The sequence below is a fragment of the Petaurus breviceps genome, unplaced genomic scaffold (genome assembly GCF_028583685.1).
Source record: "Petaurus breviceps papuanus isolate PSGF00001 unplaced genomic scaffold, PetGlider_PUasm1.0 126, whole genome shotgun sequence".
Classification (NCBI taxonomy): Eukaryota; Metazoa; Chordata; class Mammalia; order Diprotodontia; family Petauridae; genus Petaurus; species Petaurus breviceps.
Window position 1 is genome coordinate 43,951,578 of NW_027185655.1, and position 24,209 is coordinate 43,975,786.

Consider the following 24,209-nt stretch of genomic DNA (forward strand, 5'->3'; position numbering starts at 1 on the left):
ATGAGGGAATCATACTTTATTTTTATTTACATCTTTGAAATACTATTTTAATTTCTCCTACATGAGTTGATAGAATTGTTCTAGTTTAGGGTCTTTGATGGCTTAGTGCATACAGTCTATGTCTTACATATACAGACTTTCCAAATTAAGAATCAAAATTTGAAACCAAAGCTCTGCATTTTATTTATTTCATACATCCTTTATTCTAGGGAATGGCAATTTTCAGGTAGCATATGGTTATAAATCTTCCAAATTCATTTAGCTCAAACATTTTTGCTTCATTCTTGGTTCCATATCATGGAAAGGTTCTTCTTACTCATGAAGTATGCCTCATAATAATGTAAACAAAACAAAATAAAGTTTTGTTTGCATGGTGTTTTTGTAGACCTGAAATTAAATAAGACTGGTAGGTATATACTAGTTTTCTGATTTTAATGGTGACAGGGACTCCAGAATGAGGAAACTTCTCCTAATGCAAGCCAGAACCTTCTCTGCAACATTATGCTTAAATGATTAGTGATAGTGATGAGATCTATTGTTTCACTGATATATGGAACTCTTGCTTGAGGAAGTACCTTCTATCAATACATATGGGCACATTAATAATGTATATTCTTAAAGAGTTGCCTAGAGTACTAAGGTATTAAGTGACTTGGATAGGGTCACACAGCCAGTATAGGTTTGAGATCAACTTTCTATACACTAAGCTTTATTGATTTTCCTAATGATAAGCAGAGACCCAATGGGATTGCAATGTGCCTTCTGAATTATAGAAAAAGGGTAAATAGCCTTCACCATCATTTTAATATTTCAGTATATTTCATTGTATTATGTTTTGAAGAAAGTCAGCATGGCTTAACAGATAGAGAGCTGGTTGAGCAACCAGAAAGACTTGAATCTAAGTCCCACTTTTGACACATATTGTCTAGTTCACCATGGCAAAGTCATAATCTCTTGGTGTTCTGCAAAACTTTCTAAGATATAATGTACAGAGAAAGTGCCAGCCTGCACCAGTAGTGTGGGGTTTACTGTTCTAGGAGTTTCTTATACTGATTTAATCACAAATCTAGAAGGTATTCTTATAATTTTAGAAAACTAACAATCAATCATTAACAATTTTTAATCAGCTACTATTTGCCACTTACTGTCTGGTAAATACATTTTCATGCAATGATGCTGAGTAAGCAAGAATATTCAATTAACTACATCATCTCATTTTGCATAACCACAAGTATGTAGTCCAAGTTACTTTTCAGAATGAGACAAAGAAGGAGCATGAAACATCCTTTAATTTTGTTCATGTTTGCCCATATCAGAAATACAGAATCTTGTATACAGAATCAAATTGGTGATAGTGACATCATTACTTAATCCATCTTTCAAATTTTTACTTTTAATTCTAATATCAGATTTTAATTTTAAATTCTTCAAATGATCTAACTTTTCTGACTTTGACACTATCCTAAGAACTGAGGAACTGGATTTACCATGTGAAAAGAGAGTAGAGAAATCTGACAGTCAGAATTAGAAAGGCATATTGAAAAATCAATTACTACAGAATCCAGCTTTTAAAATCCCCGTTATGCAAATACAACCAGCATAAGCAAATATTTTAATTAATTTATCTTTGTATTCCAAATTCCATGGCTTCCTAGAATAAAAGGGGAAAATGGGATTAGTATAGCTTACTTTCCATGAAAATCTCATTTTTCTTTCTAGATGAATTGAAGCTTCAGAAATCTCCACTTTCAATTTTTCCTTTGTATCCCCTACCCCCAAAAAAGGAAAATCTTATAAACAGGAAGTATTGAGGCTAGAATGAAGCCATGTTAGAGTGGAATGATACTTTCTAACTTGAAAACTCCCTATGGTGCTCAGGTGGAAAATTTCCTACCCACTAAAGATATTCAGTGCATAAAACTATCAAAGCCCTTTTGCTCCTCTATCATGGAATGAGGGACAAAGATATTTTATTTTAAATTAGCCAGTGTTCTCTTAGATTATATTAGTCCTTTATGGCTACTATCTAACTTTAAAATGAAAATTCTCACAAATCAAGTAAGTTAGGCTGATATAACATTAACAATTTTAAAAAACGATATGTGGCCTTGAGACTTTACCTCTTATGGTCTCCAAGCCTACTGAAAAATGTGATTGAACATTTTAGAATAAGATGTGTTTGATAAATTGTACAAGGTAAGTGTAAATACTCAAAGAAAGTGACAGCAGTAGGAACTCAGCCTATCTTAACCCTCATGGGATTCTTGTGTTCTTAAAAAAATGGTCATTACGTATTAGGTATTTGTGGCAAAGCCGCAAATAACCCTATGTTAATGAGGTTTTGACCTAGGATGTCTATATTAAGTAAGAGCATTTTCTTAAGGAATGGAGCAAGCCTTTCCTTAGTTAACTGCAGTAATCCCACCTCACCTCATAGTCCATTGCTTTAGAGTTTCTTAAGGAAAGACTTAACCTACCTCAGAATTGTTTCTGTTGGCTTATGTGCCACTGTTTCTATCCCCACTCTTTTGCTACCTTGTAAGATCATATGATCAAAGATTAAAAGCAGAAAGGTCTCAGATGGAGCAACTGGTTCAACTGAGAGTCCATCTAATCCAGGCCCCTCATTTTACAGAAAAGGGCCAGAGTTCCAAAGAGAGCACACAATAGTTAGAAGAGCCAGGATTTGGTAAACAATCCACTGGGAAAATAAACCTTTATTCTGAAGTCAAAAGATTGGGATTCAAATCCTACCTTAGACTCTAAATCTCTGTAGGACATTGAGCAAGTCATTTACCTCAATGGGCCTCAGTTTCTTTATCTGTAAAATGAAGGGGCTGGATGAGATGGACTCTCAGATCCCTTCCAACTCTTTCTTATTGTGTCTCTCTGACTCCCATTCAGCATTCTTTGCATAGCACAGACACCCCTCCTCCTCTTTCCTTATTCCTATCTGCCTTTGTCCCAAAAGGAAAAAAAAAATAGTTATTGCCTTGATTTGTGGACACCTTGCTATTGGTTAGTTTTTTTTTTTTAATCTCCTTATAAAAGGTTGTGAAATAGTTATATTTTAATGGAAAATATGACTAATTTTGTTTTGGCAATGTTGTGAGAATTTACAATAGCACTTGAAATAACCATAGAAGACTTATGTTGGAACCATGTGATGCATAATCAGTGAGCTGTAGAATTTAAAAGCATTTGGACATCATGGAATTTCACAGCAGGAAAAGATCTTAGAGACCTTATAGCCCACACTTCTTAATTTGCAAATGAAGAGACTCAGGTCCAGAAGTTAAATGACTCCCTTAAAATCAGATAGTCCCCAACTGTCAGGTCCAGACCCAGGAATCCAACCCTGGTCCTGAGAATCTCTTCTCTTGTCACTACATTACTGTCCCACTGTTTAGGTATCCCAAATACAGGTGCCCTGCTATTTTGTGTACACTGTCTTCTTTTCCTTTCCTTTGTTTACGCCCTTAGATAAGAAGCATTGTTGTGACTGGAGAATGAATTTGTCAGACCAATTTATATGCAGACAGCATTTTCCTAGCTTCCAGATGCTAAATAATTCTTACACTATTGAACAAATGATTGTGCATTTTTCTCATCTCAGGATATAAGACCAATATTGTTAATCTTTAATCATGCCCATAGGTAATGCATCAAAGAAATCACCTTTTGTAATGGTGATGATGGAAATTAACTATTTTGTAATCCAATAATGTCTTTTATTAAACTATTCCAAGAACTTTCTCGGTGATATTATATTCACCAATTTTATTTTGTGGTGATTCTGTATTTTTGGATGTTGAACATATATATGCATGTATGCATGCATTCATAAATATGCATAATTTTCAGAGGTGGTACCAACCTACATTAGCAGGGAGTTTCTACACCATAGCATCCCATATACCAATTCAATCACAGTTCCTTCCTCTTCTTTCCCTCCCTTCTTCTTTCCCTCCCTCCCTCCTTTCCTTCTTTCCTTCCTTCCTTCCTTCCTTCCTTCCTTCCTTCCTTCCTTCCTTCCTTCCTTCCTTCCTTCCTTCCTTCCTTCCTTCCTTCTTTCCACACTTCCTTTCTTTTTCCTTTCTTTCTCTTTTATCATTCCCTTATTCCTCCCTTCCTTTCTCTCTTCCTCCTTCCCTTCCTTCCTCCCTTAATCCCACTCTCCTTCCATTTGCCCTCCTTCTTTCCTGTCTTCCTTTCTTTCAAATGGAACAGGCACATACACATTGCTAGAGCTAGGTATACAACTGTGTGTAGTTATATATAGTATTTACTTTTTCTTCTTTTTGGAGGGGGATTTTTGGCAGGGCAATTGGTGTTAAGTAACTTGCCCAAGATAACATGGCTAGTACCTGTTAAGCATTAAGCTAGCAAGTGTTAATCTGAGGTTGGATTTGAACTCAGGTCCTCCTGACTCCAGGGCCTGTGCTCTATTCACTGTGCTACCTAGCTGCCCCCTCATATAGAATATGTATACTCACATACATATGATCTAAGTTATTTATAATTTTATGTAATATATAGAACCACATATAGAAATTTATAGACTAATCTATCAAAATAAATATATATATAGCAATAAATTATGTGTGTATACATATATACGTACACATATGTTTACATATAGTTACCTGAATTACTATGTATTTTTCCCCACAAGATATATGTATTATGTGCCTTTTCACCTTTCAGTTTCCTCAAGATATAGATCATGCATCACCTTCTATACAGTCTTTCCTAATCCCCTCTCCTCAACAGTTCTTTTTCTTCCTTGGCTTGTATTATTTATTCTGCATTTCTTTGTCCTGTATATACTTCTATATACGTGTTTTCTCCTCTAATACAATATAATTTTCTTGAGAAAGGAATAGTTGCATTTTTGTCTTCGTATCCCAAGCACCCAGCACGATGTGCAGCAGATAATAGGTGTTTAATAAATGTTTGTAGATGGTTCGCTGTTTGTGAATTTGATGTGAAAATTGGAATTTGATGTGAAAAAATAACAATTCAGTTCAACAAACCTTAACTTTTCTCATCCTCAGTTTCCTCTTCTATAAAATCAAGATAATAATAGCACCAATCTCCTTGAGTTATTGTGATTATCAATTAAGATATATATTTATAAAATGCCTTGAAAACCTTAAAGAAAGCTTTTTATTAATATTGTTATCTGACTGTGCTGAGATTACAAAGCCAAAAATTAAGAGAGTCCTAACTCTTTTTACAGCTAATCATCTAATTATCTATTTCTAATTTCTTATATTTAACTCCACTGAGATGTTTCCTTGGACTGAGTAGGATTGAATAAAGCTGACAGTGGGAGCAACTAGGAGGCACAGTGAATAAAGCACTGGCGCTGGAGTCAGGAGGACCTGGGTTCAAATCCAGCCTTAAACACTAAACACTTATTAGCCTCGCGACCTTGGGCCAGTCATTTAAGCCCAATTTCCTTGCAATTCTCCTCTCCAAAAAGCATAAATAAAATAAAATAAAACAAAATAAAGTTGACAGTCATCTGGCAATAACACTAGATAAGTTAGGTAGATAGATAGATAGACAGAGATAGATAGATAGATAAACAGACAGATAAGCCATCATTTTCACTATATTAACTTTCAACCAACTTTATCTTTACTTATCAAAATTTTAAGTACTTTTTACAACTGATAACCAAAATATTTTTGTTTAACTTTATTTTTTTCACAGATATGATATAATAGAATATCTGAAATATTATATAACAATATTAGATAATAATTTTCCTAGTTTCATCACTGACATAATGTTAAAAAAAAACATATTTTAGGGAGCAGCTATGTGGTGCAGTGAATACAGCACTGGCCCTGGAGTCAGGAGGACCTGCCTTCAAATCTGGCCTCAAACACTGAACATAAAAAGTAGCCATGTGACCTTGGGCAAGTCTCTTAATCCCAATTGCCCTCCAAAAAGCAAAAAAACAAAACAAAACGTATTTTGACAACAAAAACAACATATCCACCTAAATAATTGTCCCTTCCTTGACAGATATTGAAAGTCTAAAATCAAAAGAATTTTTTTTATTACTGAAACTTAAATACACAGTAAGAAAAGAAAGACAAAAACTAGAAAATTAAAAATTCAAACCTAAATGTAAAATAAGAAAAGAAAAAAAAGCATGTCATGTGCACAGCCGAACATGAGAAGATACAAAATATAGAGCCATTAATTTCCATTTCAAGAAAGGCTATATAATAAATACAGTGCATTGTGTTGAGAGCTGTCCATCTTTGCATCCCTGTTATTCTTCTTTTCTTCTCTACTGTGCACTTTTTACTTTGTTCTTTCTCTCCTCCCCCTCCCCCAACACAGGCTAGAATTAAACACAGATATATGTATGTATGGCTATAGATATACAGATACACATATACATATATACATACACATGTACATATATAGATATATACTTTCCCTAACCCATTCTTCTTCTGATCTTTGTCTTTGCCTTTGTGTGTATAAATTATTTCCTATCCCTCCTAACTCCTCTACCCTACTTCTACCTGCTATGTTGCCCTTCTATTACTTAACCTATCCCTCTTCAAAAGTCCTGTTCTTATCTTCCCATTCTCAGAAATCTAAACAGCATTCTATACCTTGTTTGTCCCTCCCTTATCCTTCAAGGATCCCTCCCTTGTTCTCCCATTCCCATTAATCTAAACACCCCTACCTTAACCTATTTACTCCCTCACCCTAACCTCTAAAGAGCCCTCCCTTATCCTCTCCTCCTTCTCAATCCCCTTACCATTTCATTTCATTCCAAACTTAGAAGACTTTTATACTCTTCTTGATATATATGCATTGTTCCCTCTTGAGCCCATTTCCAAAGAAAGTAGATTTACAGAACTAATAGCATTCCTCTTCCATCTAATTCCTCCATGTTTGTTCTTCCTCTTGCACCTCATTTGTATAAAATAATTATTGTTTTTAGTTGTTTCTAAATGGTTTTACTTTTTATTTTTTATTTTTGCTTTTAGGAGGAGGGAAGGTAGGACAATTGGGGTTAAGTGACTTGCCCAAGGTCACACAGCTAGTTTTTTGTGTTAAATGTCTGAATCAGGATTTGAACTCAGATCCTCCTGACTCCAGGCCAGTGCTCTATTCACTGCACCACCTAGCTGCCCCATCCGGTTTTACTTTTTAAAGTCATGTCATATTCAGGTTTACCCCAATCTTTCTTCTGAACTACTCAATCACTAATAACAATCTTAGACATACATCATACATTTTACATACATAAAAAGTAAACAGTCTGTCCTTATTAAGTTCCTCATAATTAGTCTTTGATATGTACTTTATATTTCTCTTGACTCTTACATGTCAAAACTCCTATTAAGTTCAGGTTTTTTTGTTGTTTGGTTTTGTTTTAACAAAGTACTAAAAATCTGCCAGTTCATTAAATGCCCATTTTTTGCATTCAAAATTATGCTTGGATTTGCTGAGTATGATATTTTCCACTGGAACCCCAGTTCTTTTGGTCTTCAATATATAGAGTTCTAAGACCTCATATTTAAAATATTTTTTCTTAAGTATAAAAATGACCTATATTAGGTGAAGATTTCACAGCTGCCTGGCTAATCTCAACAGTAGAAGCAGCAGATGTGCAGGAAAAAAGGCTGCTGGCCTTTGTCAGACAAGTGGCAGCTTCAACTGTGAAATTATCCTCTGCCCTAGAGATAATCTTAGTGTTATAAAGATGAGAATTTTGGATAGTAAACAAGTTCACTTACTGCCTTTTGCAACTGGAATAGGAACTGGAGTGATGACTCCATGGGTATGAGAACACTGAAGTGAGGGGAGGAAATTCTCGGTAGCTATGCAATTGGGCACCTTCTCTGCCACTTATATTCGTCAGCAATTTCCCTAGAGCATTGAAAAGTTAAGTGACTTACCCAGTGTCATATGTCCAACATATGTCCAGGTCTAGACTTAAACCCAGGTCCTCCTTGCTTTGAGGTCAACTCTTTCTCCATTAAATGATTCTGCATCTCTTTGAGAGTTAGAAGAAAAGGAAAATGAGTTGGAGATTTTTTTCCCCTTAGAAAAGATTTCCTTGAAAAAAATATCAACTAGAATATTGCCAGAGTTGGACTTTCCCCGTGATACCTGGTGAAAATGACAAAGTAAGAATGTTTTATTTAATAAATGTCTCTATCACCCTGGCTTCCTCATGCTTTAGCCTTCTATTGTATGAATATAAACACAGAAATTGTTGTGGTTTTGTTTTTAAATCACAAAGAAAATGGTGACTGTGTATTCTGCTATTAGAGGAGGCTTTCTTTTCCAAAGACCTAATGTTATGTCCAGCTCTTATTTGATAGGCTAGTTAGAGCCAGTACTGATCATAATTTCTTTGACAGCTGAATACAAGATAACAAGACTATTTTTTAAACAAAAATGTGAAAATGTATTCTTACAAGTGTGTTTATCCCACAGGAGACCTTAGGGAGTTCCATACTTAACTCTGGTAGTGGTGCTGATGCTCAGAATATATTTTTACTCTTATGGAACTATAGAGAATCATGAATTAGGAAAGAAAACTGATTACATTAGAATCATATCTCATATTTAAGGTGCCTCTTGGGCAGCAGAGCCTCAACCTGAGGCAAAGATGAGTCTGCTCTACCCTCTCCCATGCCCCTTTCCTCAAAACTCATTTTTTCCCAGCTAAATGATAATGGTAGGTACATTAAAAAAAATGTTCACTTGATATGCTTAATGAAGACTGAAATTTTCACTGGAAAACTTATGTAAAACTTAAAACTTGCTTATATGGTTTATATTTCTAATCAGACCATGGTCCACTTGAAAGACCCTTATAGAGCACACTTTGGTATTACAATTCCATTTTACTATTACGCTAGAGATTTTAAGTTTAATGATTTTAGGTTTCTTTTAATTTTTAATACATTTCAAGTTTAACTTTGGGGATAATTCAGAGAAATATAAAGGAAACAAGTCTCTAGGAAAACCCAATATCATAGTTGGTTTTGAAGATCATATGTGCAAAAAAAGCAACCAAAAAACAAAATAAAACAGATCAAGATCTGAGTCTTCCTGGCTATTCAGTCATTTTTCAGTCATATTTGACTCTTCATTGTCTCATTTGGGGTTTTCTTGGCAACAATACCGGAGTGGTTTGTTATTTCCTTCTCCAGCTCTTTTTGCAAATCAGGAAACAGAGAAAAAAAAAAGAATTAAGTAACTTGTCTAGGGTCACATTGTGAGTAAGTGTCTGAGGTCAGATTTAAACATAGGAAGATGAGTCTTCCTCAGTCCAAGTTTAGCATTCTATCTAGTGCACCATCTTGCTGACTCTTGGATCTTTCTACTAGAAAATATACAGAATTTATAGTTTTTTGGTCAGGGACTGAGTGAATCTGGAAAGAGCCTTGAGGAATATGCTTATCTGTAGATTTGTAGGTATGATCAAGAAAACTTTAAATTCAAAATGAAGGAAAAGGGAAGAAACTATACACATATAAATATTAAGCCACATACAATAGAACAAAATATACAATGCAGAATCAATAACAGGGGCAAGGTCAAGTGATTCATAGGGAACAATGACATGGTAAGGAATACAGCCAGTTAGCAGATGAAGCACAGAAAATATAGCATTTTACCTGGATTTAGGAAGATCTCATCTCAAACCTGGCCTCAGAAACTTACTAGCTGTGTGACTCTGGACAAGTCACTTAACCACTGTTTGCCTGAGTTTCCTCATCTATAAAATGATGTCAATAACAGCACCTTCCTTACAGGGTTGTTGTAAAGATCAAAGGAGATAATATCCATAAAGCATCAAGCACAGTACCTGGCTCATTATGTTGTTTTTGTTGAGTTGTTTTCAGCCATGTCTAGCTCTTCATGACCCCATTTGACATTTTCTTGGCAAAGTACTGGAATGGTTAGCTATTTCCTTGTCCTACTCATTTTTCATATGAGGAAACTGAGGCAAACTGTGATAAGTGACTTACCCAGGGTCACACAGCTGGTGTCTGAGGCCAGATCTTAAGTCAAGAATCCAGGTGTAACATTTTATCCCTAGCTGCCTGCCTTGCACATAGTAGGAGCTTAATGAATGTTTATTCTCATCTACTTACTCCCCACATAACTCTATTCTATACTAATACATACAATAATCTACAGAGTATGGAAAATAGATATCTTAATTTCAGGAAATAAATTTGTCCCTTTAAGTGTAACTGAGATTCAGTAAAATTCAACTCATGCTTAGAATAGATCGATGGAAAGCATATATCTGATTCAAAAAGAACAGAGTAGGCAAAAGGGGTCTGTGTAGGAGTATTATATATCAAGAAGATAAATTATTTTATGAAAATCCACATAACAGATGTGGGGACCACGTAGGGAACATTTGATTGAGGACCAAAGAAAGAGAAAGCAAAGGCATATTCTAGTGGGAGTGTATTAAATAGATGATGAATTAAGGAGCAGACCAAAAAAGTGGCAAAGAGGCAGGTTTAGCAGTCATGGGGGTGGGACGGGGGCTATTACATGTCCTGACCTGCTTGAATTATCTATGTTCTAGAACCAGAGAGGCTGAAGGAAGAAAAAATGTATCTTCTGGATAATTTCATGGTATGGTAGAAATTAGAGCTAGAAGGGAAACTGAAGGTATTTAGTCCAAATCTGTCCACCATTTCAGAGGCACAGACAGCTTAAAATGCCTTCTAAGGGTCACATAACTAGTCACCCATCAGAAGATGGAAGAACTAATGAGAGAATTATTGTTATGAATAAGAAAATTTGTATTGTCAAAGTAGAATAGAAAAAAATCTTGCAAAGAAGCTATACATTACATAACAGTTCGATTTATTTCAGAGATTTTGTACGAATTATTTTGAAAGAGTCACAACAGGATAGGTGTGATTTAACTTTTTATTAAAAGGCATATTTACAGGAAGGGTAAGGCACATTCATGAGCAGAATTCTGGTGACATAAACCCAGATAATCCTGATGAAGAAGAAAAAAAGGAGAGCTGTTTATAGAGATCAATGTTCAGCACAGGGATATCATGAACTCAGATTTTAAAGACAAATACTGAAGCTGGAAGACTGGATAGGTCAATGAGAATGAATATCAAAGAGTAGAATGGTCCTATAAGGCCTTGGTTGATTTGTTTGGTAGGACTATACTTATTTATTTTGTCAAGAGGGCATGGGGGAAGGGGAGGAGAAACTAATGAATAGGTAATAGAGATGTGGCAGTTAGGTGACTCAGGGATACAGTGCTGGCCAAGAACCTGAGTTCAAATTCGGCCTCAGACACTTATTAGCTATGTGACCCCAGGCAAGTCACACAACCCTGTTTGCTTCAGTTCCTCATCTATAAAGTGAGCCAGAGAAGGAAATGGCAAAACACTCCAGTATCTTTGCCAAGAAAAGCCCAAACGAGGTCATGAAAAGTTGAAAACAACTGAAATGACTCAGCATCAACAGAGATGAAAAAGAAAAGTGCATAATTAAATCATTTAAAATGCATGGAAATTAAAAAAGTTCAGAAAGGGACAAAACTATATGCCATATGCAAAAATATATCATGGGTTTATACATAGTCTTTGTTCTCTGTATACTGAAGTTTGTGTCTATTGATAATAAAAATGAAGTATGAATTATATAATATTAATGATAAATTAATAAGTATAATAAAATATAAATTTTATATTTATCATAAAACATAAAAAATTTAAAAGGCTGTCAGTAATGCCAGAAGAATCCATTAGAATCCTAGAACTAGTTAAGCTTAGAATAGCTCGAGCAGGTTAGCTAAGGTGACATACTCCTTCCCAATAGCTGTTCTAGCTATCCCCTGTCCGCACACCCTCTGATTTTTTTGGTGCCTAAACACACTCCTGATTCCTTGATTTTCCCATCACCATGCTACTCTACTTTTCCCCCATCCCTGCTATCTTTCCATGAAATGACATTTCTTTCCAGGTGGTGAGGAAATATATATTGTCACCTATGGCATGTTGATGCAGGCTGGTCTCTCTGAGGGAAAAGACATCCCATCATCCCCTGTACTATTCTATTTAAATAGAATGGAATATTCCTTTTTATGCCCCCTTGCACTATTGAATTTGCCATGCCACAAGAAGCTCTAATTATAACTATGGGAAAGAGAAACATCAAATAATTCCGTACATATGTGTGTGCATGTGTGTATACACACATACATATAAGCTATTGATATAGACACAAATTATTGATAAATTATATGTGTGTGCATCCATGTATGTATGCACGTGTGTGAATTTATACATGTGTATGCACATACATATACACGTATATAAATATCCTATCTATCTTTATCTATATATCTATCTACTATATACATATTGACTTAAAAGCTATCAATATATACACATACAGATATACAATACTGATAAATTATATATGTGTGCATTTTATGTATCCATACACATATGTGTGCATATGTATGTATATATACATACACACATATACACATATGCAGATACATTATCTATATCTGCATATCTATCCACTGTATCTATATGTATCTATCAATCTTTCCATATACATACATATGTGTGTGTGTGTGTATGATTTTGGGGTTCCAATTCTTGAATATGATTTTCAGCTTTATTCTTTAGGAAAAATTAGAATAATTTTTTCCCACCAGTACTGGCCTCTCTTCTCTTCTCTCTACTTTTTCAGATGCCACTTAACAACTTGTAAATAGTCACAGCTACATGTTTAGTCCTACCCTAAAATGCAGTTCTTTTAGGTTAATGACTTGAACTCTTTGAAGGTAATTAGGTGCTATCTGAACTTCTCACTTCTGTAAGGTTTTAATTCCATATTAATAACTTTTGTTCTATCCTCATCCAAAAAGATGTTGACCTTGGAGAAGAGAAGACTTGGGAGGATATTTTTTCCCAAGTATTAGACTTAAAGAAAATGTATTGGACACTTTTGTTTGTTTGTTTGTTTGCTTGCTTGCCCCTGAGAAAGAGAAACTGATGGAGAGCACAAAAGAAAAGTTTATGCCTCAGTTTAGGAAGAGCTTCCTAGCAAATTAGAGCTGCCCAAAAGTGGAAAGGGAAATAGTGGCTTGTCCTTCACTGAATATCTTCTAGCAAATGCTGATGATTACTTTAGGGGTAGATTAAAGCCAATTTTTTTTTCTGCTCTTGGTTGGATTAGATTAAATTTGACGGCCCTTTTAATTCTATATTCTATGATTCAGAAATAAAAAGAAAGAAAAGAAAATTCAAGTACTTGTGCTTTCTTTCATTCATCTATTATCATCATCCCATCTACTTTCTACTTATTGATCCTATCAGTGTCACTGAGAAAAACTATTTCTCTCTTGTATTAATAACTAATTATTGAATCAGAGCAGGGTTTTTTTCTCCATTTCTACTTCCTCTTCCAGGAATCAACCAGTGTGGGACATCTTTTTTACAGACTAGGAAAAGAAATTTTAAGTTTAGGCTAATGGGTGGATCCCTGTTCATTGTGTTTACTCAGATACCTCTGGGAAAATGTGGATTCTCTCTTTTGTCAGACAGGTAATGTAGAAATTAATGCCTCTTTGACCAAGACTTGGGTGATCTACTTCACAGAACCCCCAAATCTTTATTGGAATATAGACCAGCCCCTCATTGCAATATTCATTCTCTCATTAATTGTTAACAATCAGAGCTGATTGTCATCCTGCTCTTCCAAAGACATATAAATTCTGAGCCCACCACAAATGAGTGATCTTTGGCATCTGAGAGTGCCACTGACATCTTTTATTAGTAACATGCTAGCCTTGTTAATAAAATGATTCAATTACCCAGAAATTATGTCTCTCAAACTTTTCAAATATCACATCACTAAGGAAGTAGTTTAGTTTGGTGGAGATTCTGAACTAAAGGTGAGCTGCATTCAAATCCTAGTGATTATAGTGACTAGCTATATGTTTATATTACTGTTTGAATTCTAGTTTACAATTCAATAAACACCTATTAAATGCCTACTATGTGCTAAACATCATTCTATGTGTAAAAATACATATACACACCACATACAAATTTACTATATACAGTGGCAAGTATTTTAAGATTTACATATTTTCTTCCCAGCAGCCCTGTGAGATAGTGAGAAAACTGTTGTTTCCTGCTTATGAAAATAGCTAGTAATATAATTAGTACCTTTGGCTCTAGGATTTGAACTTAATTGACTGTCCCCAAGTTCCTTGTCAATAGTCACTGCTCATTGAAAACTTGTTAAGCACTTACTAAGCAGCAGGTACTGTGAAAAGTAGTAATACACACACATAATGAAAAAAAAGAGAGTTCCTGACCTCAAGGAATCTACAATCTAACAGCAGAAGATAATATAAAAAGAAAGCTGAAGGGGGGCAGAAAGAGTTACCTGATTTGGAGGCATGGTGGAAAAGACAAAGAAACCTCAAGTAATACCATCAGTTGGGAAGCTATATGTCTTGACCCCTCTCCTTAAGGTGAGGGATTGGGATTATTGACTCTGCCATTCAATCAGAAGGGCAGATGATAATGGTGAGGTTTGAGTACCAAACTGATTTGATCATTTAAGAAGATGAGATTTCCCAATGATGAGATTCCTAGGACATAGTAGAGAAGTCATAGAAGGTAGGAGGCATAGTGGATAAAGTACCAGACCTGTAGTCAGGGAGACCTGGGCTCAAATCCAGACTCAGACCATTAATAGCTATGTTACTCTGGGCAAACCACTTAATCCTGTTTGCCTCAGTTCCTCATCCATAAAATGAGCTGGAGAAGGACATGACAAAGTACTTCAATCCTTTCACCAAGAAAACCACAAATGGGGTTACAAAGATTTGGACATGCCTGAAATTACTGTACAACAACGACAATGTGGAAGTCTGAAAGTAGTACAGCTCTCTACCATATTAGGCTATTTTTTTATACAGATAGAATCATTACATGGGGGTAGATGAGATTAATAAATGATGCCTGCACACACAAATAAAAAAGTAAGATAGTCTTTGCTCTCAAGGATCTAATACTCTAATAAATGAAAAAAAAAACCACACAGAAGATTTAGCTGCAAATCAGATGGAAGCACCCCATGATTTTTATGATACAGGGACAAAGCAGACTGTAATTCATCTTCATGAATGTTATTTCCCTTGATAAAATCCTATAAGACTTTGGTCACAAGAATGTTTGTTTTGATTCCTCAATAGATGTGGCTGTGTTAAAAGATGAGGGAGGTGACACTTCCATTGTTCTCTGCTCTAGTTAGACCACATCTTGAATATTGTGTTCTATTCTAGGTGCCAGATTTTAGAAAAAAAAAACTATGCTGGACAATGTTCAACCACAGGAAAGTGCCCAGAAGTGTAATGGGTCTCAAAACCGCTGGGACATTTGTACTGAAGAAAAGGGGAATTTGGGGAAGGACATCGCACCTATAGTATTTAATATTTTATTATACTATTCAATGTTATATTAGATATAGCTAATATATTAAGTGATTTAATAGATCAAATATTAGTTATATATGAATTTAAAAAGATGTATTGCTTTCAAATGACACATTTGTCATTTTGAAATGTTTAATACTGCCAGTATACAAATGCATGACAACAATAATACTAAGGGTTTTTCACATTAATTGCTAAATAAAATACTATGTTATTCAATAGGGGTAAGAGTTTGATTTTTTAAAAGAGTTTGCTGATTTTTTTCTTTTCTCATAAAGTGGCTTTATATTATTCAGTCTACATTCAAAAGTGTATTTGGCATAAGCAAAGAACTTTTTTTATACACAAATCCTTAAATCAGGTTAGAATTGATTCTACTTATTAGTTTAATGAAGTAAGGTAGTGTCTTTCTCACTAGTGCTTTGGAGAGTATTTATATAATAGAGAATGCTGCCATCTTAAATCACCCTTGAGAAATTTTTTTTTTTTATTGGAGGTCATCAGAGTCAGCAGAAAAATCAATTTAAATCAAATCACTGAGTGGCTGTACACATTTTAAGATTGTAATGGAATGAATATACCAACATTATGTTCACTTTTAATACTTAAATCTTTTTTAATAGCACAGTTAAAGTTATAGTCCATTATTTTTTGCTTATATTATTACAATGAATAATGTCCACATAATGGCATATGGATATTATATGTGAATATGTTCTACTATGTGACGTTATGCGTGTGAATTTACTTACCCTCTAGGCTGAGACCTAAATTGTTTGTTAGAATATAGGGATCAGGAATCGTTTAAAATAGAAATGAAAAAAACTCAGCCTCAAAAGAAATGTAAGCTGTTGGAGGGAAATCTTGCCCTTTCTTTCACTTGAAAAAGACAAAAAAACCAAACTAGCAAAAGTCAAATCATTTATTTAATGGAAGCTTTTGTTAGAAACCTCACCTTAAATCTCACCCAATAGCAGTTTTCATTTTATACTATGTAACTTCTAGAGAACAATGGAAACAAGAGTGTTCATCTCTGGTATCTTCCAGATACTGAATAGTGACAGGATTTTCGTAAAAATTACCATAATTGATTGCTCTACTAAAGGCAATGTTTTTGACTGTCCCTTTCTTTTATGTGCAAAGTTAAAGCTGGAAAGTCTATATTGTTTTAAAAATGTCATCTACAACTAGGATGAAATCCAAGTCAAATATGCCTCATATAGAATCTTTTTTTTTAAAGCAATCGGGGTTAAGTAACTTGCTCAAGGTTACAAGGCCAGTTATCTCTGGGTGTGGTGCTAAGTGTCTGAGCCTGGATTCGATTCCAGGTCATCCCGATACTGGGGCCAGTGCTCTTACTCGCTGAGCTACCTGGCTGCCCCTAAGCAATTGGGGTTAAGTAACTTGCTCAAGGTTACACGGCCAGTTATCTCTGGGTGTGGTGCTGAGTATCTGAGCCCGGATTTGATCCAGGTCATCCCGACACTGAAGCCGGTGCTCTTACTCGCTGAGCCACCTGGCCGCCCCTAAGCAATTGGGGTTAAGTAACTTGCTCAAAGTTACAAGGCCAGGTGTTTCTGGGTGGGTGCTAAGTGTCTGAGCCCGGGATTCGATCTCCAGGTCTTCTCAACACTGGAGCCGGTGCTCTTACTTGCTGTGCTACCTGGCTGCCCCATATAGAATCTTTCAATAGAACATTCCAGTGTGTGAGGAATATATTTTGGTATGACCTTTTAAAAGTATTAATTCCTTATTCATTTATTTCCTTATTTACTGGAAATAGGTAAACAAATATGCATTTAAACTTGATTCATTTTTTGATTTTAAATGGCTTTAGTTTCTCTGATAAAGATCTCATTTCAAACACATATAAGGAATTGATTCAAATTTTTAAGAAGATTAATTCTCCAGTTGATAGGTGGTCAAAGCCTATGACCCCACATAACCAATTACTTATTGGATATCTTGAACTTGATGTCACATAGATGTCTAGGAAACTCAATTTGTCTGAAATAGCACTCCTTATATTTTCCCACCAAAGCCTCTCCTCTTCTACCTGTGCTTTGTCAAGGAGTACAGACAGCATTTTTGTGTGATTTGCTTATGGTCAAAACAGCTGATATGAAAAACTTCAAGCTTTAATTATGTATTAAAATAGATTAGGATGTAACATTAATGCCATTAGTTCTGCTTTGACAAAATAAGGCTGATGTGTTTATTATACACACACACACACACACACACACACACACATTCATTCTTTCTCAATTTGTTTTTTTGAATTTACAAGTATTTTTTCTTCCCTCCTCCTCCTCCCCACATAGAGAAGAAAGAGGAAAACAAAATCTTTGTGGACAAATATACAAAGTAAAAATACAAGTTGTTACACTGGCCATGTTCAAAAACATTTACCTCATTCTGCATATCAGTAGAAGATAAAATGGATAATTTTTATTACATAAACATTTTTAAAATATCCACAAACAAAACTAAGATAAGTGAGATGACATAGAAATTAGCTAACTGGGAAAATATTTAGAAGCAAATTCCTTTGATAAAGGTCTTCTTTCACATATATGAAGGAAGTGGTTAAAATCTATAAGGATTATTTATTAGTGTTATCCCAATTATTATTAGTTTTTATATTTCAATTGATAAATGGTCAAGGAATATCATACATAGAAACAACTTTCTATTAATCATTTTGAAATATATATAGCTTAGATATCTTGAATTCATCATGTCTAAAACAGCACTTATTTTCTTTTCACCAAAATCTCTTCACTCTTCTGAACTTTCCTATTAATGTGGAAGGTGCCTTTATGTGGTCAGTCATCTAGGAATACTCCATTCTATTATTATTCAGTTTCCATGCTCAATTGATAATAGAAATCTATCTTACTCAACAGAGAATTAGGAGGAGACAGATAAGAAATGGGGGAAGAATAATAAAAAGGAGGGCAGATAAAAGAGGGCAGTGTTCAGAGGCAAAACAGACTTTAGAGGAGTGACAGGATTAAAAAAGATAACCAGAAGAAAGTACCATGAAAGGAAATGCACAGTTAGTAATCATTACTATGAATGCGAGAGGGATGAACTCACCCATAAAACAGAAGCAGATAGCAGAATGGAATAAAAGTCAGAATCCAACACTATATTGTTTACAAAAAAGGTACTCAAAATAGAGAGACACATACAGAGTTAAAATAAGGTGCTAGAGCAGAACCTAGTATGCTATGATCAGGCCAATTTATACATAGCATGCAGGGCTGCTCACTATTGGAAAAACTATGAGCTTATTTGACCATATTAACAACAAAAATAATGAGATTATATACATAGATTCAGAAAAAAAATACTTTGACATAATAAAACACCCATTCCTATTAAAAATGCTAGAAAGCATAGGAATCAATGAAGTCTTAAAAAAAAAAAAAAGTAGTAGCTATCTAAAACCAAGAGCAAAAATTATCAGTAATGAGGATAAATTTTAAGCCTATTCAATAAGATTAGGAGTGAAACAAAGATATCCATTATCACCACTATAATTCTATATTATACTACAATTGCTATGGATAGCAATAAGACAAGGAAAAGAAGTTGAAACAATTAAAATAGGCAACGAGGACACAAAACTATCATTCATTGCAGATGATGTAATCAGAAAACCCTAGAGAATTAACAAAAGAAACCTAATTGAAACAATTAATGATTTCAGCAAAGTTGTAAAATAAAAAAATAAACCCACATATATCATCATTTCCATAAAATATTATTAAAACCCATCTGCGAAAGACACAAAGAGAAATTCCATTTAAATTAACTGTAAAAAATATAAAATAATTGGGAGTTTATCTGCTAAGACAAACCCAGGGACTTTTACACTTATAAAATACTTTTTTTTTTAATCTGACGTCCTCATTTTATTTTTTTAATTAAATTTTATGTTTATTTTTACTTTATATCATTTATTTCCACAAGATTTAGAGTTACAAATTTTCTCTCCATCTTTCCCTTACACATCACCCCAAAAGAGCAATCCCATTGTATACCCCCTCCCCCAATCTGTTCTCTCCTATATCCTCCCCCATTCCCCCTCTGACTTTCTGGTATGGCAAGATGGATCTCCATACCCCAGTCCCTGTATATCTTATTTCCCAGTTGCATGTAAAATAATAATAATAATAAATAATAAAATAATAATAAACATTTCATTTTAAAACTTTGAATTCCAGATTCTTTCCCTTCATCCCTCATCACCCACCTTTACTGGGAAGATAAGCAATTCAATATAGGTTGTACATGTGTGGCTAATGCAAAACATTTTCATAGTGGATATGTTGTGAAAGACTGACTGTATTTTCCTCCATCCTATCCTGCCCCCAACTTGCTCTCTTCTCTACTTTGATTTTGTCCCTTTTCAAAAGGGTGTGCTTCTAACTACTGTCCTCCCTCAACCTGCTCTCTCCACCATCATCACCCCACTCATCCCCTTCCCACCTACTCTCCTGAAGGGCAAGATACTCAATTCAGTGTGTATGTCATTCCCTCCCTGAGCCAAATTCAATGAGAGCAAGGTTGACCCATTCCCTTTTGCCTTCCTATTCTTCCCATCCATTGTAACAGATATCCCTTGCCCCTTTTATATGAGACAATTTATTCCATTCTGTCTCTCCCCATCTCCTCTCATTTTATTTCTCTCACCTCTCAATTTCACCTTTTAAATATCATCCCTTCCTATTCATTTTATACTGTGCCCTCTGTCTATGTATACCTGTACACATATATACACACACTCAAGTATGTATTCATATGCACATATACCTTCCTATATAGACATATATGTATGTGTGTATATATGTATATGTATGTGTGTATATATGTATGTATGTATATATATACATACACATTTATATTCCCTTCATCTATGCTCATACTGAGAAAAGTTTCATACATTAAAAATATGGTTTTTCCATATAGGCATGCAAATAGTTTGACTTTGATAAGTTCCTTATGATTTCTTTTCCCTGTTTACCTTCTCGTGCTTCTCTGGCTTCTTGTATTTAAATGTCAAATTTTCTATTCAACTCTGGTTTCTTTTCATTAAAACTACTTGAAAGTGGGGTGGCTAGGTAGCATAGTGAATAGAACATTGGCCATGGAGTCAGAAGGACCTGAGTTCAAATCCAGCCTCAGACACTTAACACAAAAAAGTAGTTGTGTGTCCTTGAGCAAATCACTGAACCCCAATTTTCCTCCAAAAAGTGGAAAAAAATAGTTCTCCACTGCATTGAATGATTATATTTTCCCCTGAAACAATATACTCAGTTTTGCTGGGTAGGTGATTCTAGGTTTTAATCCTAGCTCCCTTGATCTCTGGAATATCATATTCCAAGCTGTTCATTCCCTCAATGTAGAAGCTGCCAGATCCTGTGTTATCCTGATTGTGTTTCCACAATAATCAAATTGTTTCTTCTACGCATCTTGTAATATTTTCTCCTTATCTGGGAACTCCTGAACCACGCTATAATAATCCTGGGAGTTTTCTTTTTGGGATCTTTTTTTCAAGAGGTGATCTTTGAATTCTTTTAATTTCTATTTTGTCCTCTGCTTCTAAAATATCTGGGCAATTTTCCTTGAGAATTTTTTGAAGGATGATTTCTAGGTTCGTTTTTTTTTTTTTTGATCACGGCCTTCAGATAGTCTAATAATTTTTAAATTATTGCTCCTGGATCTATTTTCCTGGTCAGTGGTTTTTCCAATGAGATATTTCACATTGCCTTCTATTTTTTCATTTGTTTGGATCTGTTTAATAGGATCTTGATTTCTCATAAAGTCATTAGCTTCCATTTACTCCAATCTAATTCTGAAGGAATGATTCTCTTCAGTGAGCTTTTCAGATTCTTTTTCCATATCACAAATTTAGTTTTTTAAGGCATTCTTCACCTCATTGGTTTTTTTGGGGGGCCTCTTTTGCCATTTGAGTTAATCTATTTTTTAAGGTGTATTTTCTTCAGTCAAACTTTCTTTTCTTGATTTTCTTGCATCATTCTCATTTTTCTTCCCAATTTTTCCTCCACTTCTCTTACTTGATTTTCAAAATCCTTCTTGAGCTCCTCCATGGCCTATAACCAGTTCATCTTTTTCTTGGAAGCTTTTCTTGCAGAAGTTCTGACTCTATTGTCTTTCTCCCATTCTATGCTTTGATTTTTTTTTGTCTCCAAAAAAGGAATCTGAGGTTTTATTGCTGTGCTTGCTTTGCTTCCTTTGCTTGCTCATGTTGCCACTCACTTACTTGACTCTTGAGCTCTTTGCCACAGCAGAACTCTGCTTCCAGAGGGGATAGCTTTGTCCCAAATTGCTGTGTTTTTTGGAGCTGCCAGAGCTATTAAGAGGGTGCCATCACTACAGCCTCCACATGCTATTTCTCACTGGTCACACGCCTCAGGACCACCACCCAAGACCATGATCCAGACAGGTTAAAGCAAGAGGGATTACTCTCTGAATGGTCGTTTGGCCTTCCTATGATCTGCAGGCCAGGAGCTTTGAAGCAGCCATATGGAGGTGGCTGTAGGGCCAGCACTCCTCTGCTGTTTCTTGCTCTGGGGACAGAGGCTGGATCACACTTTTTTCCCACCCCCCCACTCCCCAGTTCCAACAGAGTTCGACACTGACCTTTTAGTTTGTCTTTGGCATTTATGGGTTGATATTTCTGGAAATCACCATTGCTGCTGGAGATCCACTCTCCTGAAGTCTGCTTCAGGTGCTGGTTGGGGGTCACCCTGGGGCTAAAACCACTCCCCCAAGGAGGACTAGGCTTGGTTCCCAGTGTGATGGACCCTTTCTGCTAGCTTGCCAGCTGCCTTCAGTGGGAGATTTCTTCTCTCTGTCACTTTGTGGGGTATGCAGCTCTAAAATTTGTTTAGAGTCATATTTTATAGGTATTGGAGGTGGTTATGGGGGAGCTCATGAGTTTTCCTGCTTCTAAGACTCCATCTTCGCTCCACCCCCCTATAAAATTATTTTTCACAGAAATATCAACAGATCTAAACTTTTTGAGAAATATCAATTGTTCATGTGAAGGCCGAACTAGTATAATAAATAGTGGATATACTACTTAAGTTCATTTACTTTTCAGTGTCAAAGAAATGTTTTACAGAACTAGAAAAAAATAACAAGAAGATTCATGTGGGACAAGAAAAGGTCAAGAATATCAAGGGAATCACTGAAAAAAAAATAGGTGACAGTTCCAGATTTCAAACTACATTACAAAATGGCAGTCATCAAAGCAATCTGGTACTAACTAAGAAATATAGTGGTGGGTTAGTAGAAAAGATTAAATACTCTATGCACAGTATTAAATGACCTCAGTAATCTAGCGGTTGATAAATCCAAAGATCTAAACTTTTGGCATAAGAACTCACCATCTGACAAAACTTACCATTAAAATGGGAAAGCTGTTGGGCAGAAATGAGGAATTGACCAACATCTCACACATTGTAGCAATATAATGTCAAAATAGATAAATGATTTAGATATAAAGGGTGACAGCATTAGTAAACTAGTGGAGGAGGCGAAAATGTGCCTATGGAGAAGGGAAGAATTTACGACCAAACAAGAGACATAGAAGATCACAGGAAGTAAAATGACCAAATAAGAAATAGAGAATATCACAGGACATAAAAGGGAAAATTTTGATTAAATGAAACTCAAAAGCTTTGTACAAACAAAAATAATACAATCAAAATTAGAAGGAAACCAGAAAACTGGGGGAAAATATAGCAACTTTCTCTAATAAAAGTCTCATTTCTCAAATATATAGAGAGCTGAGCCAAATTTGTAATAAGTCATTCCCCAGTTGACAACTGCTCACAGGATATGAACAGTTTTAGAAGAAGAAACCAAAGCTATCAATAGTAACAGAAAATAAATGCTCTAAATCACCACTTATTAGAGGAATGCAAATTAAAACAACTCTGATATAAGAACTCACACTTATCAGATTGGTTAACTTGACCCAAAAGAGAAATGATAAATGCTGGAGGGGTATATGGAAAAAAAAATTGGACACTAATTAACTGTTGGTGGAATTGTAAAGTAGTCCAACTATTCTGGTGAGCAATTTTGAACTACACTCAAAGGGCTATAAAAACTGGGTATGCCCTTTGACTCAGGAGTACCACTAATAGGTCTGTTTCCAAAGATATTTAGGGAAAATGGAAAAGAGCTTACATGTTCTAAAATATTTATAACACCTCTTTTTGTGATGATTAAGAATTGGAAATTGCAAGGATGACCTTCAATTAGGGAATGACTGAACAAGCTGTGGCTTATGTTTGTGATAGAATACTGTCGTGCTATAAGAAGAGATGAGTGGAATATTTCCAAAAACGCCTCAGAAGACTTATATGAACTCATGCAAAGTGAAGAGAACAGAATAAGGAGAACATTGTAGGTATGATCAACTGTGAAAGACCTAGCCACTCTGATCAAGAGAGTGATCCAAAATATTTTCAAATGATTCATGATGAAAGATGCTATCCATCTCCAGAGATAGAACTGACAAAATCTGAAATGGTGAAAGTGAAGCATACTTTTGTTCTACTTTATTTTTATTGTGTGTTCTTTTGCAGCATGGCTAATTGGGAAACGCATTTTGCGTGACTTCATATGTATGTGCAATATAACTGCCTTC

General features: G+C 35.1%; 1 long non-coding RNA gene across 1 annotated transcript in view; it reads right to left on the bottom strand.

Moving 5' to 3' along the window:
• Positions 1-1,071: 1,071 nt before the first annotated feature.
• The window catches only part of LOC138170102 (uncharacterized), a 39,122-nt gene continuing 15,984 nt past the window's right edge, over positions 1,072-24,209 (bottom strand). The window contains exons 2-3 of the long non-coding RNA XR_011170542.1: positions 7,941-8,038; positions 1,072-1,651 (exon numbers count right to left, since the gene is read on the bottom strand). This is a non-coding gene — a long non-coding RNA (uncharacterized lncRNA). The remainder of the gene's footprint in view (positions 1,652-7,940; positions 8,039-24,209) is intronic.